Consider the following 16,213-nt stretch of genomic DNA (forward strand, 5'->3'; position numbering starts at 1 on the left):
GTGTACTATAAGCATATAGCTGTATACAAACTTTCAAAATTATGTTTTTCTATGAAAACTTTCTCAATTTAAAAGATATTTTCACGAAATTTGGTTCGGACAATTTTCGAAAGCAACGCTATAATCTCCGAAAAAATTCTTCAGATCAAATCACTATAGCATATAGCTGCCATACAAAATGAACGATTAAAATCATGTCCTTGTATGGAAAACTTTCTCATTTAACGAGATATCTTCACGAAATTTGTTATAGCTTATTTTCCAAAGTAACGGTACGATATGATGCAAAATATCATATTTTGTTCATTTTTTTGGACCGTATTTTCCGAAGTAAATAACATATAGCTGCGCATCAAAATTACGTTTTTCAAAATGAAAAGTCTCCTTTATGGAAAACTTTCTCATTTAACGAGATATCTTCACGAAATTTGTTACTGCTTATTTTCCAAAGTAACGTTATATCTGAGGAATTGTTCAGTTTGGACCATTTAGCGAGATAACGAAATATAGCTTATGCCGTAACGGTACAAAATGAACGATCAAAATTATACCTCGCATAACAAAGGATTTTTTTATTCGTTAAGAATATATATAAAAACGTATTATTTTTAAATTTGTGACAAAATGAACGATCCAAGTCCTATTATTATAGGTTCAGGCAATAGTAGTTAGTTGGAAGAATAGGTTATATTAGGAAGAATGTTTACTTATGTAAACGATAACACTGCGCTGTTTGCTATGCCACTTGGCAACCTTCCAGTTGTGTGCTGTCGCCTCGCCATGCTTTATCGTTGCGGTTGTTGCTGTTGTTGTACACATCGTCGTCGTCAACCTGACAAATTTATTTAGATTTCTTTTTTGAAGGAGTTTTTCTGCTCATTTGAAAAATCGTTGCTCACACTTTAACTGATGTGTACATATGTAAGGCATACATATGTACATACTTATATGCGCTGTAAATTTGTATGTGTTTGTATGCTTGTGTTTGTCTGGTTGGAGCAAGTGGAGGATATCCAAATATGCTTTGTTGACTCCTTTTATGGCATTCTCGGTTTGTTTGCTTGTATGCGTGTGGAACACGTGCATTTTCGGCCTTCTACACGCCTGCGCAGTACAAGCAAACGTTGTGCCTGTGATTTATAGACAAGTTTGGGGCATAAAATTAATATTGACTCACCTAAAAGCGGCGAAGGAGATGCGCGTTGCCACAAAAGGTGCGATGCCAAAGCGTAATTTATATGTATTTTGTTTGGGCGAAAAGTCGATAAATCATTTTTATTGGCGTAGCGATAAGTCTATTAGGGATACATTTAGCAGCGAGGCTGGAGTAACGCTCAGGATGGCATTCTGTAATTTTATTACTGTTTCTATTAAAGTCTGCACTTATAATGTTTATTTACCTATGTATACGGGTTTAAATGACAAATTCTACATCACCTTTGAAACTATAAAGTTTAACTAAACTTGCGTTAGAAAATCCTTTTTCATAAATCTGTAATTTAAAAAAAAGCATACATTATCTCCATCATAAGTAACACTCCGTGAAGAAAAAGAAAAGAGTTGGAAGTAAAAAATTATTTAGTTTCCCCCCAAAATTTTACTTTGGATCCGCCCCTGAATTAGTGCTATTCCAAAATTTTCCATAAATTCGACATCGAAACCGTCAGCAACGAAGGGAGAACCAACTGTTCCCAAGACAGCCGGATCTACGTAACCGAAACGAACCCAGATTCAAGGACTGTCAAAATGACCGAATTATGACGCTACGACAACAACAAGGGAAACCAATATGTGATTATACTAATTAGTCGTTTGACAATAGGAGATTTTGCCTGGTAAAATAAATACCTCTAACCGATTGCCTAGAAACTCAATTTGTTGCCAGCCCTAATTCTCAATTGATGTTTTTATCCGCCCTTTTCGTGCCGCTGGCTGAGGTCTAGGCATTCGTTAAGGTATTATTCTAACATTTCATTTAGTTACATACGCTGCATTCTTCCGTTTCACATGTTCCGAAGTTTCTTAAGTTGAGAACTCAGTGTTAAGTGTCCTGCGATTCCCTTTACAATATTATTTACTAAACTTCCTCTTTCCCAAAATTAGAAGTCGCCCACCATCCACTCTACATCTAGGTAATTTCATGAGACGCAGTGTTTTGGTGGCGCGGTATTCCAAGAGCTGAGCTGTTCCTCAACCTTTTACTGATTCAAGCAGTATTTCGAGGATCTGAACGGTTTTTGTGGGACTTTGTGTTGGTGATCGGAGAAAACTAGTATACAGTTCAAACAGAAGCCAATAATGACACAATCTCAACCAGAAGAACAGAGTTGTATTCATTTAACCACCTTCTTAATGGGTTATGTTAGGTTTGGTCGTAGGGTTGATCCAAAAATTTATTAATTCTTAAAGGTGTGTATACCGAGCTACATATTTCAATCTCAGTCTGGCAAAAGCCAGTAATAGAGGAGGAAGTGATAAAATGATTCCACCTCGCCTTCCTCCATAACGCTTTGGTACAGAACATCCGACTAAATTTTAGTATCATCGCGTGTAAACTTATAGAATAGTGTACAGTCAGAACACCTTCAACCGTGGCGAGATTGACTTTGCGAAGAGCCAGTAGTTTGGAAGACCTCTTATTATTCACTCTGCGTCTGAAGGATCTCGCAGTCGCACAAGTTCTGGTTGTTGACCATCGAAAGTAGAATGACAGTAGAGGTTCAAAGGTCCAACGCCAGAGCGCATAAAGACATCGAAAAATCGACTCGCTTCTAATCGGATGAAATTGAGGAAAGAGTGTCCTCCTATGCAAGCTTATCGGCTTTGCAGTTTCCGGGGAATCCGCTATGTCCGGACAAATACAAGTCTAATATGGTAGAAGCTTGAAACTATTGCTAATAAATTCATGCACTCCTTGACAAGTATAGCCGCTGGGCTATCGAATTGAATTGAATTCACACCTCTCTAAAGAAAACTGTACTTCGGAGCAGTACATCTAATGTTACCTTGATAGTTGACACCTCCGCCTAAAAGATGCCACAGTGGTTTGATAGCCTGAAACTAGAGTCATTGGAGAGCTCCAGGCAGAAGACTCCACCTCCATCCGTGAAAAAGCTTAACACGCCTTCTCCAACGGCTTTGTCCTGCCCACAATTCTTCTCAGGTTTGTAAGCCGAGAAGCAACCGTCAGAAGAAGTTTATACGATGCAGTGATCTTAAGTAAGGAATCCAATTAAAGCAGTAGAGGATTCCAGTATGTCCTTGCCCGAGCCCTTCATATACCCAGCTTCCTTAAGTCTAATATCAGCCTTCACGTACCTTCTATGTCTACAAGTACAACGTCCCATTGTTATCGATGAGGTCACTCTTTTCTATGTGAGGGTTGCCATAAAAGTTTCCTGTTCCAGTGTAAGTGGATTTCTCCTTCATCACTGTCGATAACAGATCACGTGGTTAATTTTTCTCTTTTCAACTTATTTGACTTTTATATCCCCTGATCGTCGGTTCTAGAGTACCTTTTTGATCTTTTTTACGTGGTAAACAACTCTAACTCTATCAGTTCTCCTCTTGAAACTTAAATAAGATATTTGAATGCGATCCTTTAATAATACCGATTCCATTCAAATATAATATACTGGGTAATCACCTAAGCTTATATATCATTTCGCACCTGATAAGTATAATATTTGAACTGATAAGTATGACAACAAAACAAACAATTTTGTAACTTTCAGCGGTCTCCGATATCATTGTCTCTGAATCGAATTGCTAGATTATCATACAATAAAGATCCTTATCTAAATACTAACTCTTAAGCCAAAATGGATGTACAACCTACTTCCGAATTTTTTATAGTTTCCTTCAAGAACTCTTCACATGTTACCACTCATTCCGTTACTGATTTTGTCAACAAACAAAGATTTAGAGGAATCCCCTCAATACAATACACCTTATCCCATTTATCTACTTACATATTTGTTCACTTAATTCCAAGAAAATGATTAAGCCATTGACACAAGTGACGTTCCACAAACAACTTGTCAAACAAAACAAAATCAGCTGAGCAAAGGACGACACAGCTGGTCCGTAACAACTGACAACTGACAGCTGACGGTAGATACAAACAAATATATGGACAATGGCATACTCTACCGAAAAACGCCTACAATTACCGCAAAGCCACACTTAAAGGACATTATCTCAATGTGTGAAAAATGGTTGTTTATACGCCTGCAATCTGCTAAAATAACAAACAAGCGATGACACGAAAAGAAGCGTAGAAAGACACTGCAAGGAACCGGAGCAAATATATATATACAGTTGTATGCATTAGCTCCTTGTGTGCCGCGTTGCTCGTGCTGGTTCTGTCATAAGTTGTCTATGGTGACTGGTTGTCTGTCTACCTGTGCGGGTATTTGTAAGACAACACAAGGTGAATCCTGCTGGAAGAAATTATAGAGCAAAACCGCAAACAAGTAATTGAGTTGAATCGAACGGTGTTGACAAGTGAATTACAGGTAATTATCGAAGGGTTTTACGCAGAAATGTGACGTAGCAAAATCGAATCAATAGTATGTGAAGCGGGGTAGAGCGTCTAGAAGAGGGAGGAGAGGAAGGACGGAAGAAGGAGATAAATAACGAAGGTAGGAAGGAAAAAATAAAGTTACAAATACAGGAAAGCTATAATTTGATAAGATTTCTTGAAAGGAACTGCAATGTTTATGTTGTTGGGCTACGAAACTTTCGCCAAAACAAGCTCCATATTATCATTCTTGGATAATTGCAGTCATATCATTCAATCTTCGAACAAACGTGCGGAGCCATTTACAAATCTGATAGCAGATAGCAGAAGGGGGAAATCAGGGGTAAGACAAAATTCTTCTTCTTGTCACATGGGTTCAATTAGATAGTTAAAAATCAGGTCTGCTACAAGTATATGTAGAGAGAGATGCCTCTGACTAAGAAGCGCGGACAACGCAAAGTTTTCATTAACTCTATAACTGTAAGGGGTACCTAATCCCCATTAGGTATGGTAAGGACGCCATCCAACGGTAGGTCCAGGAAACGTGCTGCTTCGACGCGATCGGACAAAAGAGAAAAGGAGTTTACCTTTTTAACTTGCTACAGTATCCAGAACGAAGCTGCGGAAGGGTCACTCTCGATTTTCGCGGCAACTCAAGCTCTACGTCTGCAACGAATGGTGATTTGACTCCAAGTACATCATTCACTGAGACGGAGTCGGTGAAGGTGTTAATAGCTCCACTGTGAATAGCGGTCTGTGCTTTTCGGAAGTTAATTGCGTCCGAATTCTGGTCGGCATATTGCTTGATGTCGTCGACGTTGTTCAGGAATGATCTCTTGAAGCCTAGGAGGCGGTTCCGCTCTAAACAGGTGACTGTAGGGATGATTTCTGCGAATGCACTCTGCAGGAACTGCTTGGAGAAGAGTTCATTATGCTTCTTAACTGGGATCATACGGGCCTCACTATATAGGTGTTCAATGGAAAAAATCAAGAGGCATCGTGTCGTAGTCCGGAGCGCAGTGTTTTGACAAGTTTGGAGCTTCCTCGTCTGCGTTTCACTGCATCCGACCAAATGAGGACTTAGAAGCATTAGTCGAATAAGAACCAGTCCTTGGCCTTTCTAACTACTGGATGCAGTTCACTTCAGAAAAAGGTATCAAAAATTTACTAGATTAATACGTTGCCGCCAAACCGGTGTAGTTTTGTTGGAATGGAGCCCACAAATTGGCGGAAAGGTGGGAAAATGTTAAAGTTTCAAATATTTTCGATCTTTCTTTTGCTGAAATTCATTCCATCCATTTTTGTTCAAAGAGTCAAAGAGTGGTACATCATATTTATTTGGATAGCTTATTAGAGTATTCCGACGCAAAGGACTCAAGCACTTATGGAAAACAAATCGCCTCTTTCCGTCTTCCTTTTCTTTACCAAAAACCGCTGTGGTGTTAAAATACAAATTTTAAACTCATTTACTTATTCTATTTGAAAGTAAGCTGAGTCATTTTTAAATGTCAAATCTTCATTTAATCTCTCCACAGGAGTTCAATAGAGCAGACAAATGGTTATTTTGAAAATATTATACAAATTGTATTTGACGCCCTTTTGACCACCACAACGAAGATCCTTAAGTATTTCGTACCAAAACAATTTGTTATCTTTTCCACCACATCATCCATTACCAATCACAACAGTCCGGTTTCTTTTGAGCGGCGACTTACGAAGCAACCGCAAAACAAGAGAAGACAGGCGAAAGTAAACCAAATACTCATAATCGCATTTGAAGCGTCCGAAAAGTAGATGATCATCAATCGTTCTATTTTCCTGCGGCTAAATTCGCAGTGACCTTCGGCTTGTGGAAATAGTAGCCTCGTGGTGGTAATGATGCTTGTATTAACCAGAGAGAGAGTGAGAGAGAAAGTGAAAAGAGAAAGTGTGTGTATGAGAAATGACTTTGGGGTGCGGTTGTTTTATGAAAGTGAGTTTCCCCTAAGGTGTTAAGCCACTAAACGCGTACGTTACCTTCAGGAAAATGGAGGTATGCAAAAACCGTGCTAAGACATCATTAATTATAAAATTTAATTTAAATTCCATTTACCTAGTGACTTTTGGGTGAAAGTGAAAAATGGAAAGTGGATCAATTAGAAAGTATTAATTTGTATTTGGCGATATTTTTCAGCCGAGCTTTTGGAACAGGGACTGAAGTCTGCTTAAGCTGTAATGAAAAGTAAGTGTTCTAGAGAGATTTTGTAATAGCGGTAGCCGAAAGCTCATCGAGATCGCTTGGAATCGCGGTAAGTAGTCGTTACTTTCATTACTTGGCGTGGACAACAGAGACCAAGAGTCGACTGCTTAATGTCGAGTTCAATTCACTATTGCGAACAGATATCGGTGACTTTAGAGTAGCGCATGATTGTGACTTTGGTTATTTTTCAGTCAGCTCAGATTTTTCCGGAAGCGTTCCTATAGAGACTTTGTAAATACCACAGCTTATTTTGAGAGTTTTTATGGAATTTGGTGCTTTTCGTAAGTGTTCTATTGAGCTCTTTGCTCAACCAGTCACTGCTCTATCGATGTCCACCTGCTGTAAGGTAAACTTCCATCTTTACGGTCCTGCCTTTGCGAGATCAAGGCTAAAACACCCCGATCTAACACCTTCGGACATCCATGAGCTTGTGGGAATAAAAAAAGGATATATTGCAATGGGTTTCAGTCGCTTTGTCGACACATAAGTTCAAATTGCATGAGTCCTTTTTCTGGACTATATATACAGGGTTTGTCCGGAAAGTAATAGACTGGGTCGATTTAAAAAAATGTGTTGAACTAATCGTTACAATTTTTTAAAAACTTTCAAAATAGGCTCCTCCTGCGTCGATGTAGCGCTGTCAGCGCGATTTCCAAGCATTGAAGGCCTCACGAAAGGCATTCTCCGGAATAGCCTTGAGAGCCGAGGTGCATGCTGCTTTGATCCCCTCTGTCGTCTCAAAATGCTTGCCCTTCATCGGCCTTTTTAAGCAAGGCAACATCTGGGCTGTAGGGCGGCTGCGGTAGCGTTGGGATGCCGGTCTTGATTAGGTAGCTGTTCACAGGAAAGGCGGTGTGAGCCGAGGCGTCGTCGTAGTGCAACTTCCAATCGGCTGCGATGTCTTGTCGGACCCGATTGACCTTCGTTTGAGTCCCTTGAAGACTTCCACGTAAAACTTGGTGTTGTCGGTTTGTCCAGGAGGAACAAATTCATGGCGGACGATGCCTTTGATGTCAAAAAAGTCAGTGAGCATCGTTTTCACTTTGGATTTGCTCATTCTTCCTTTTATTGGGCGGGTAGACACCGGAAGATTGTCTCTTTGTCTTGGAATCATACTCAAAGATCCATCTGGGTAAGCCTGCTTGATCATATAAAACATCTCTGTCGCATATTTAACGAGTTTCACACAGAATTTTACGCGTACCTCTGTTCTTTCGCTGCATTTTCACAAAAACACATCGCGCGAAAATGTTTGTCCTGACTCTCCAGGTGCTGGGAGACAACTGACTCGTTCATTAGCTAGCAACGCCCTCTACCGAATCGAGTCAGGACGCGCATGGTCCGAAGTACAGTCGGGGCGAAAGATAATTAGTCTTATTACTTTCCGAACCCTGTAGCAGTCCAAGAGATCCAGATAAAGTCGTCACCTTGAAAATTCTATTTTACATTAATTATGTGGGTTCCATCGGAAGAACTTGAAGATCAGAAAAGCTCAGACTTCTCGCTTAAATAGGGAGTAATTATTCTATCGTCTAGATGAAATGCCAAACAATACTGAACAAAACTGGGTGATCTGTCAAAATAAGGCTATAGAAAAAAGTACCTCTACTTGGATAATCCGTTATAATGGTTGTTCCATCTGGCGCAGAGACTGAATAACAGTCTTCAATATACATATATACATACATATCTCCCGAACCCAGCAGAATCGATTCAACTGCTGTAGATTTTATAAACGTGTCTTTGGACGGTTTCATCTACAAAACCTACGGTTTAAATTCTGCTGTAACACGGTTGCGCTTCGTCGAGCGACCTTCCTTACTTACTAATCAACGTTTTATCACAGCTCTCCGTGTTAACGCCTAACGTGCGGTTAGTAGCGGTTACTTTGCGAACACCTGCTTGCAAAACGTTTGCGATTTCTCCACACCACACTCGCTGACCACCAGCTGCGTGACTTACTCCCTCCAACGATTTTATGCTAATTTAGTTGCCTTGTTGCAGCAGAAAAATGCCAATTTCCTACCGAATTTCCTACCCGCTAAAAGTTATGCAACAAAAACAAATAATACTTTTGTGAAAGGTTTGTATAAATGTGTTTAAAGATACGTACGTTACAAGATTGAACCGTGAAATGCCACTTATGTTCCTTGCTCAGCTCTAAAAAAATTAATTTTCGTTACGCTTTATGAGCACTTTAGCAGAAAACCAAAAAGAAAAAGTAAAAAAAAAAAAATAGATTACTTTCTTACTCCGCCGACTGCTAAGTAAAATGAGGCACGAAACTAAGCAAAAAACGCGCTACGGTCAACTACTAATTTCCATAAAAACGGCTCGCACTCTCGAATACTTATGCGCTAAGCATGCGCAGAGCGAACAGCACGTGTCCTCAGCTGAGCGCAGGAAAACTCATAAGTTCCGACAAACCCCTTTGTAGCGCACATCGAGCTCGCTCGCCAATCGTATCGTTTTACTTCCTTTACTTGAAGGGAGTGGATGGAGTATAAGTGACGTAAATTAATATGGATAAAATGCAAGAAAAACGGCATTCAAATTTTGTGTTGAAAAATCGACGAAATTCATATTGCCACGCTGCGTTTTCTTAATTTTCATTCTCGTGTATAAATGTGTGTAATGTGTGTGGTGAGCTTGCTATGCAGTCGGTTCGGGCGTCAATGGTGATATGGGCGATAAGAAATGCATTTTTAATGAATGTAACGTATATTTTTTGATATTAAACAAATGTACGCGCTTATATGCAGATATACATAATATACATATATAAATAACAAACACATATATATATATATACATATATACATACATATATATGTACATCTTATGTATATATGTACTGCATAGACAAGCCATTGAAGGAAATGAAGAATACGATATGTAATAATTCTAATAGAAAACGAATAACGTTGCGCGGCCGGCGAAGTGATCGCGGAAGTCAGCATGATCGGCGCAAGATCACTTTTGTTGTGCCTTAAATGGTTGGGCATTTAATTTCATTTTCAATGGCATTTAAGTAATCAATTGTGTATTTGCTAGTTGATAAAGCAAATGTAACTGGAAGTGAGTTTGCCTTTTGAAGCGACAAATAAGCGCATGCGCAGACATAAAATTGTCGTTTCATCTGCGGCGAAGGCAGTGAAAGTGAGCCGAAGTAAGTAAGGAACATTGACCTTAAACTAAGAAGTATTTTCTTCACAGTTTTCGCTTATTTAAGCGTTTTTTTCAATTTTTTTTTCTTTTTGAAAATGAGATTGAGTAGCGTTCTTGGAAGAGAAGTCAGAATTAAACAAACAAGAGAAGTGTTTATTCCGAAGAAAATAGTGTAACGTGGTCTTTGAATGATATTACGAAACTTATTGCAAAACTACTTGCTTTTCATTAACCCAAAACGATCGCCAGAGTCGATCATACTGATTTCTGTATACTTGTAGAGTTCGACACTTGCCGCCGTATACAAATCTTGCAGTGAATTTGTGGAATGTTGAAGTTTTACGTAAAAACTTTGAACTGATAAGACTTTCCGTATCTGATAACATACTTAAATACTAGTTTAGGTTAGGAGAATAGGCTGATGTCTTGGCTCTTGTTCATTGTGATGCTCAGAACTCTTAAACACGAATCAAAGACACCATCACATATCATACCAAAGCGCCTAGAGCGCCACGTTGCTTCCATCTTAGTCTGGTGACAGCTGGACCCGGACGTGGAAAGTGTCTAGATATTTCTACCTTATCTACCTTCCTGCAACTTTGACAAATAGTGGCCAACAAAATCTTTAGCCTTACCGCGTGAGCGCCCATGAGACAGTGTCCAGTTAAGACATCTATCATTGCGGCCAAGTGGTAGTCCCATGAACCTTTTATGTTCCATTTTGAGCTACCGCAACCCCACAAGTGCTAGTTGGTGAGCAACACTTATTGAGATCGCGCGAACCACAAAGTTCCAGCGCCCGAGTACACGAAGACAGGCTCGTTCCCAGCTTGTTGGGATTTGTGTTTCCAACCATTCCACTGCGGTCAGACACCCAGACAAGCTTAATTTACCTACCCATTGAGCCAGAAATGGGCCTCATCGCTGAACAAAATTTGACTCGAAAACGTCGGATCTTCTTGGAACTTTTCAAGAGCCCATAGAGCGTAGCAATAAGGCTTGGAAAGGTAGAGCGGCTTCAGTTCTTGCAAATCTGTATTTTGTATACTCTCAATTTAAGATATCGACGTAAAATGCGCCAAGTCGTTCCATACGTCAGTTCGAGTTGCTGCGAACGGCGCCGAATCGACTTTCCGCGATCTTCGTGTACATTCTCAGGTACGTCTGCTATATTTTCTTCACTGCGTGCTGGAATATTATTAAATGAATGGTGGGCCGCAAGTTTAGTGATGGTGTTGCGAATAGTATGCTTAGTAGGCCCATTATGTTGACCATAAGTTGAGCGAAGCACGCGAAAAACTTTCTTTACCGAACGTGAATTTTCGTAATAAAGTTGAACGGTTTGTTAAGGTTGTTCAGGCGTATGATAGTGTGGTCGGTCGGAAGGAATACGCACTACATAATCGAAGAACTGTCACACCGACGTATAACCTTGATTTTTGACCTGTTTTGACATGATTTTTTCCGAATTCGGCTTACCTTTGCCACGCTATTCCGCCGTTTGATCGTATGTGAATCGTAAGCCGGTAATAATACATTTCATGACATCCTGGAAATCGGAAAGCATTATTTCACAGACTCATAATGCGTGGCTGTTTTCCGAAAAAATTTAGTGATTTTGCAACCAACCGTGCTTTCACGTTTCTTTGGTCCAAATGATCTTTCAAAATAGTTTTCACTGATCCTTCCGATATTCCAACAGTGCCAGGGATATCTCTGACTGTTCCCTCGTAAGATTTACGGAAAACACTTAATTTTTACCACATAATTAAGCTTGTTTAGACTTGGCACTAGCTTAATAAGCCCAAGCTTAGTCTCAGTGTAAAAATATTGGCCTTCAAAAACCTTTAAAACTTACTTTATATATTAAAATATTCGCCAATAAAAGTTGACAACAACATATGGCGATGATCCTTACGATCGCATTACACTTTAATCTTATAATTCTGGTAGATTTCCGTTATTTATGCTTACTTATTTGTTGGGAGTTTATCAAACGTGATTTACAACTTTTAACGGTTAAGTTGACGCCATCAATCATTGAAGATTGATCATGAAGCAATGATAATCCTGGCTGTAAATCAAAACATTTGTAAAAGAAAAAGCTGAAAAGCATAAATTTATTTCTTAAAAAACCAAAACATACATAAATAAATTTAAGAAAAGATTTAGTTAATAAATTTTCGAAAAAAAACACTAAACTTTATTATTGTGCAAAAACATAAAAATTTTAATGACTGCAGCGAGTGCAATAAAAAGCAGTGAAGAACAAAACACGGCAAATAAATAAAGAAAAATGTCATAAAAGCTAAAAAAGAAAATTGTAAGTAAACGCCGAGGAAAATTTCGACCGAAAAACGGGGTCGCATTTAAATACACCATTTAACATGGCGAGGACAAAAGTCAAACAAAAGCAATCAAGTGGCCTTACAAAAGCCTAAATGCAATTAAAGGTGGCGAAAATGCATGGATGGAAGGAAAAAATAAATGAATAAAAAATATATAAAAAATACAGAAAAAAATTGGTGGACCAAAAAAACGCGACGGATTTCTGCTTTATGATATGTGTGAGAAGTACAGCGCTGCAGCCACCCCAGCGCAGCAATCAAAACGCCAGGCTGTGCTGAAACCCAACCGTAGGCGATTAGCGAACGCACGATCAATACGGTAATCAGCACACGTGATCGCACAAAAGCCGAACACCACGCAAAGGACATGCCACATAATTTGCGCAATGAGACACACCCTCGGCCAGGCCCTAAGTACTTTCATACACACTTCCCCGCTTCCTTACTTTTTTATGATTTTTTTTTACCATTTTTTCTTATTATTTTTTTTTACCTTTTTTACTTTATTTATATTTTTCTTTTGCGTAAATTTTACGTACTTTTAGACACACATTTTGTGCATTTGTTGTTGTTGTTTTTTATTTATTAGCACAGTCATTGTCAACGCATTGTTGTGCTTGCTGTTTTGCCACTGCATTCGCCACATATCCTGGTTAGCTTATCCTGCGTGACTTAAGTGGGCAAAGCAACCCTGAAAAGTACCGATTGAGCGCTAACAAAAAGTAAGCAGCAAACACGCTTGATCCTTTTACTTAATGAAGAAAACACTGCTTTGTGTAATTTAATTTGTTTTCGCTTTTTTTCGAAGAAAAAATGTATCGCTTTTTGCAGCGCGAAGGGGTTGCGGCACTTGAGTGTCTCTTTGAGGCTGCTGCGCGGACGAAAATTAAAAAAAAAAGTGAAAAAATCATAAGCAGCGGATGCGACTTCAAGTGTCTGGAAGTGTTCTCCTTTCTTCTTCCTGCTATTTTGTAGCATTTTTTCCGATCGCTGAAGTGTCAGCGCAATTAGGAAGCGCTCTGTGCAGCAAGCCCTCGAAGGGGTTGCCCTGCCATTTCATTTTTTTATACTTCATATATTTTTTGGTGTATATACATATGTCTGGTATTAATGATTTTTGTTTGTTTGCTCACAAGCCTTGCACAAATATTTTGTGAAATTGCTTTTAATTAGTAAAAATATGAGCAAGAAAGAGGTAATAAGACATGGAAAAGGGTTTCGATTGGCTTTAGAGGGATTCCGTTGCTAATTTAGACACAAAATTTAACGGATTAGCGCTGTCTAGGTGATCTTGACTATGATATTGCTGATCATCAGTGTTGATTAGCTGCAAAATTGCTCTCTGCAACAATGCAGCACTTAATTTTTTGGCAATTAACGGTAAATAACCTTTTCAGTCGCGAATATTTGTGGTGGAATTACAGTTGCTAAAAAAAATTAAAAGTCATTTGAAAGTGTAAGCCATACACACTGCGCACCTAGGGAGCTACACTGTCACGCTATGCATGACCGGAATATCGTTTCCTCTTGTTGCGCAGAGCACGGGGCCTTCCCAGTTTATTAGCTTGGAGCAACTCCGGCAGAGGAAGACTCCTGAGGTGGTGGAGGTACTAGCGCCGAACACGGTCAGAGGAAGTAGTGCCTTCCCAGCAGCGAAGGACCGTTAAAGTCGCAAATCCGCGTCCATTCGCTCGGGAGCCAGCGAGGCTCGGAACCGATGCCCGGTTAACGCAACCCCGACCGCCACGCGAGGTAGCGAAAATGCAGCGCCTTCGACTGCCCAAACACAAATCGCAAAACTGAAAAGCGGGAAAATTACGTTAGCTCTAAACGGCTGAGGTGCAGCAACGCACAGGTAGCTGGAGGTCAACGCACCAAATCCCCCCCGGGTGGGGGAGGGACGGTGCAGATAGGCGGATGCTCTCAAAGGCATCCAAATGGCTGTGCTGCCTCTTAACTACCCGGCGTAGATGTTGGAGCCAGAGGAGCTTACCCTGCTCCAGGATCTCCTCATGGAAAAGGTGTACAGTGCATCTGGGTGCGCAGCCTCCTTCCATGGGATCTACTTCAGAGGAGGCATGCTACATGGCCCATGAGGGGTGCCTTGGTGGTACTCGCTACTTTCGCAGCAGCCGGAGCTCCTCCTCTGGCGAAAGTGCATCCAAAAAGCTAAATTTGTTGTTCATGTCGTCGTCCTTAGTCATTCCTTGTGTCCGTTGCAAGGTTTACTTTTTTGGTTAGTTATTGTTTTGGCTTCTATCATCCTTTTCTTACGACGCTTGGCTCAATGTGCTGAGCTGTCGGGTCTACGTTGGTGTAGGGGAATGAAAAGGTCCACGGGGCCAGAGCCCCAAGACGTGGTAAGACCACAGTTACTTCCCAATTCAGCCCAGTCGAATACAGTCGAACTAACCTCTTGGCTGCAAATCATCCAATGAGTACGGAAGTCGCTTAATACCCTGGATTAGAAGGTGGCAGCTTTTGCTTGCCGTACGCATGCAGCTTCTGACAATCCGCAGGAGTGGTGCCATGCAGCACCGCTCAAGCAGGTTGGGAGATGCCGTGAATGCCTTGCAGCTTAAGCCCCTGGACCGCGTCAAGGTGCTGGCCATTCGCAGAGGGGACATAATTCCCTTAAGCTATCCAGGCTAATCAGCTCCTTCAAAGGTTGTTTGCAGCAATGGACTCTAGAGGAACACCTTAGGTTTTGGAAGACAAGCAATACGAGGCATACGACAAAATTGTTTTGGGGTAGTGTTGAACTTAGTAATATTGTAGGGTTATCAAAGCTGGCTCGCTCGGGGAGAGGTGGAGTCACAATTCTTTTAAGCCATCAATAGTTATTTGAAGTAATAGTTTGAGGAACACCTCAGGTCTTGGAACACAAGCAGAATTCAGAATATGCGCGGAGGATAATGAAACGCTGGAACAATATCTATTAGAATGCCTTCAGCCGGATAAGACACAACGGATTCCAGGGCTCCCAATGCTTCAACTTAAGAGACATTGGTCAGCTGGCGTTGAAAAATCGTGGATTTTCAGGTAAACCAAGTTATCAGCAAACTTATCAGATCCTAACCTTGTAGAAAACTTATAGTCAGGGCGTATTGTGATTTTTGAAGATCACATATTGAGACTAGTAACATTTCTAATATTTTAGAAAACTTTTGAGGAGAGTTTAAGGTGTTAAATACTCTTGAGAATTACAAAAAAAATCTATTTATATCGAGTGTCAATATATTTGAGAATATTCTTCAAAAATTCATATAAGAAAATTTATAAATATCTTTAGAAACAAAAAACTGCATTAGAATATTTACGCAGTCATATTTTTAACACCACTTATGCGTTATCTATTCGCCTAACGACCTGACAATCGGCTATATGACCCCACAAATGTTTTCCAATTACTTTTTAGGCAAACTTCTAAAAATATACAAATACAGTACATATACAATATTTGGTACACCAACACAATTCAAGTGCTAGAGTGTAATAAAAAAGTGAAATCTTCAAAAAATAAATAAAGGAACGAGAGAGCAAAATCCAATACGAATACGCCATACAAAGTGCTGTTCAAAGAAGAATAGAACTCAAAATAAGAAACCAAAAGGCAAACATAATAAAAAAAGAGATAAAACCAGTACAAAAGTCAAGAAAAAAGTCAGTGAATATGCAGTTGGGTACAGCATGGACAAAACAAAAATCAAGACGAAAGAAACGAGTAAAACAAAAATGTAAGTACAACAAATAAAAACCTACGAGACTAAACTATAAATTAAATACGACAAAACCAAATGAGTTTAAGAAAATAACAACAAAGTATCTTATATACAGTATACATATGTATGTACGTACATATATGTATGTATACAATTGTATATGGAGATATACAAACGTACATTAGTTAATAAAACTGCAGCCAATGCACTTACG

Source organism: Bactrocera neohumeralis, chromosome 4 (assembly GCF_024586455.1).
Source record: "Bactrocera neohumeralis isolate Rockhampton chromosome 4, APGP_CSIRO_Bneo_wtdbg2-racon-allhic-juicebox.fasta_v2, whole genome shotgun sequence".
Classification (NCBI taxonomy): Eukaryota; Metazoa; Arthropoda; class Insecta; order Diptera; family Tephritidae; genus Bactrocera; species Bactrocera neohumeralis.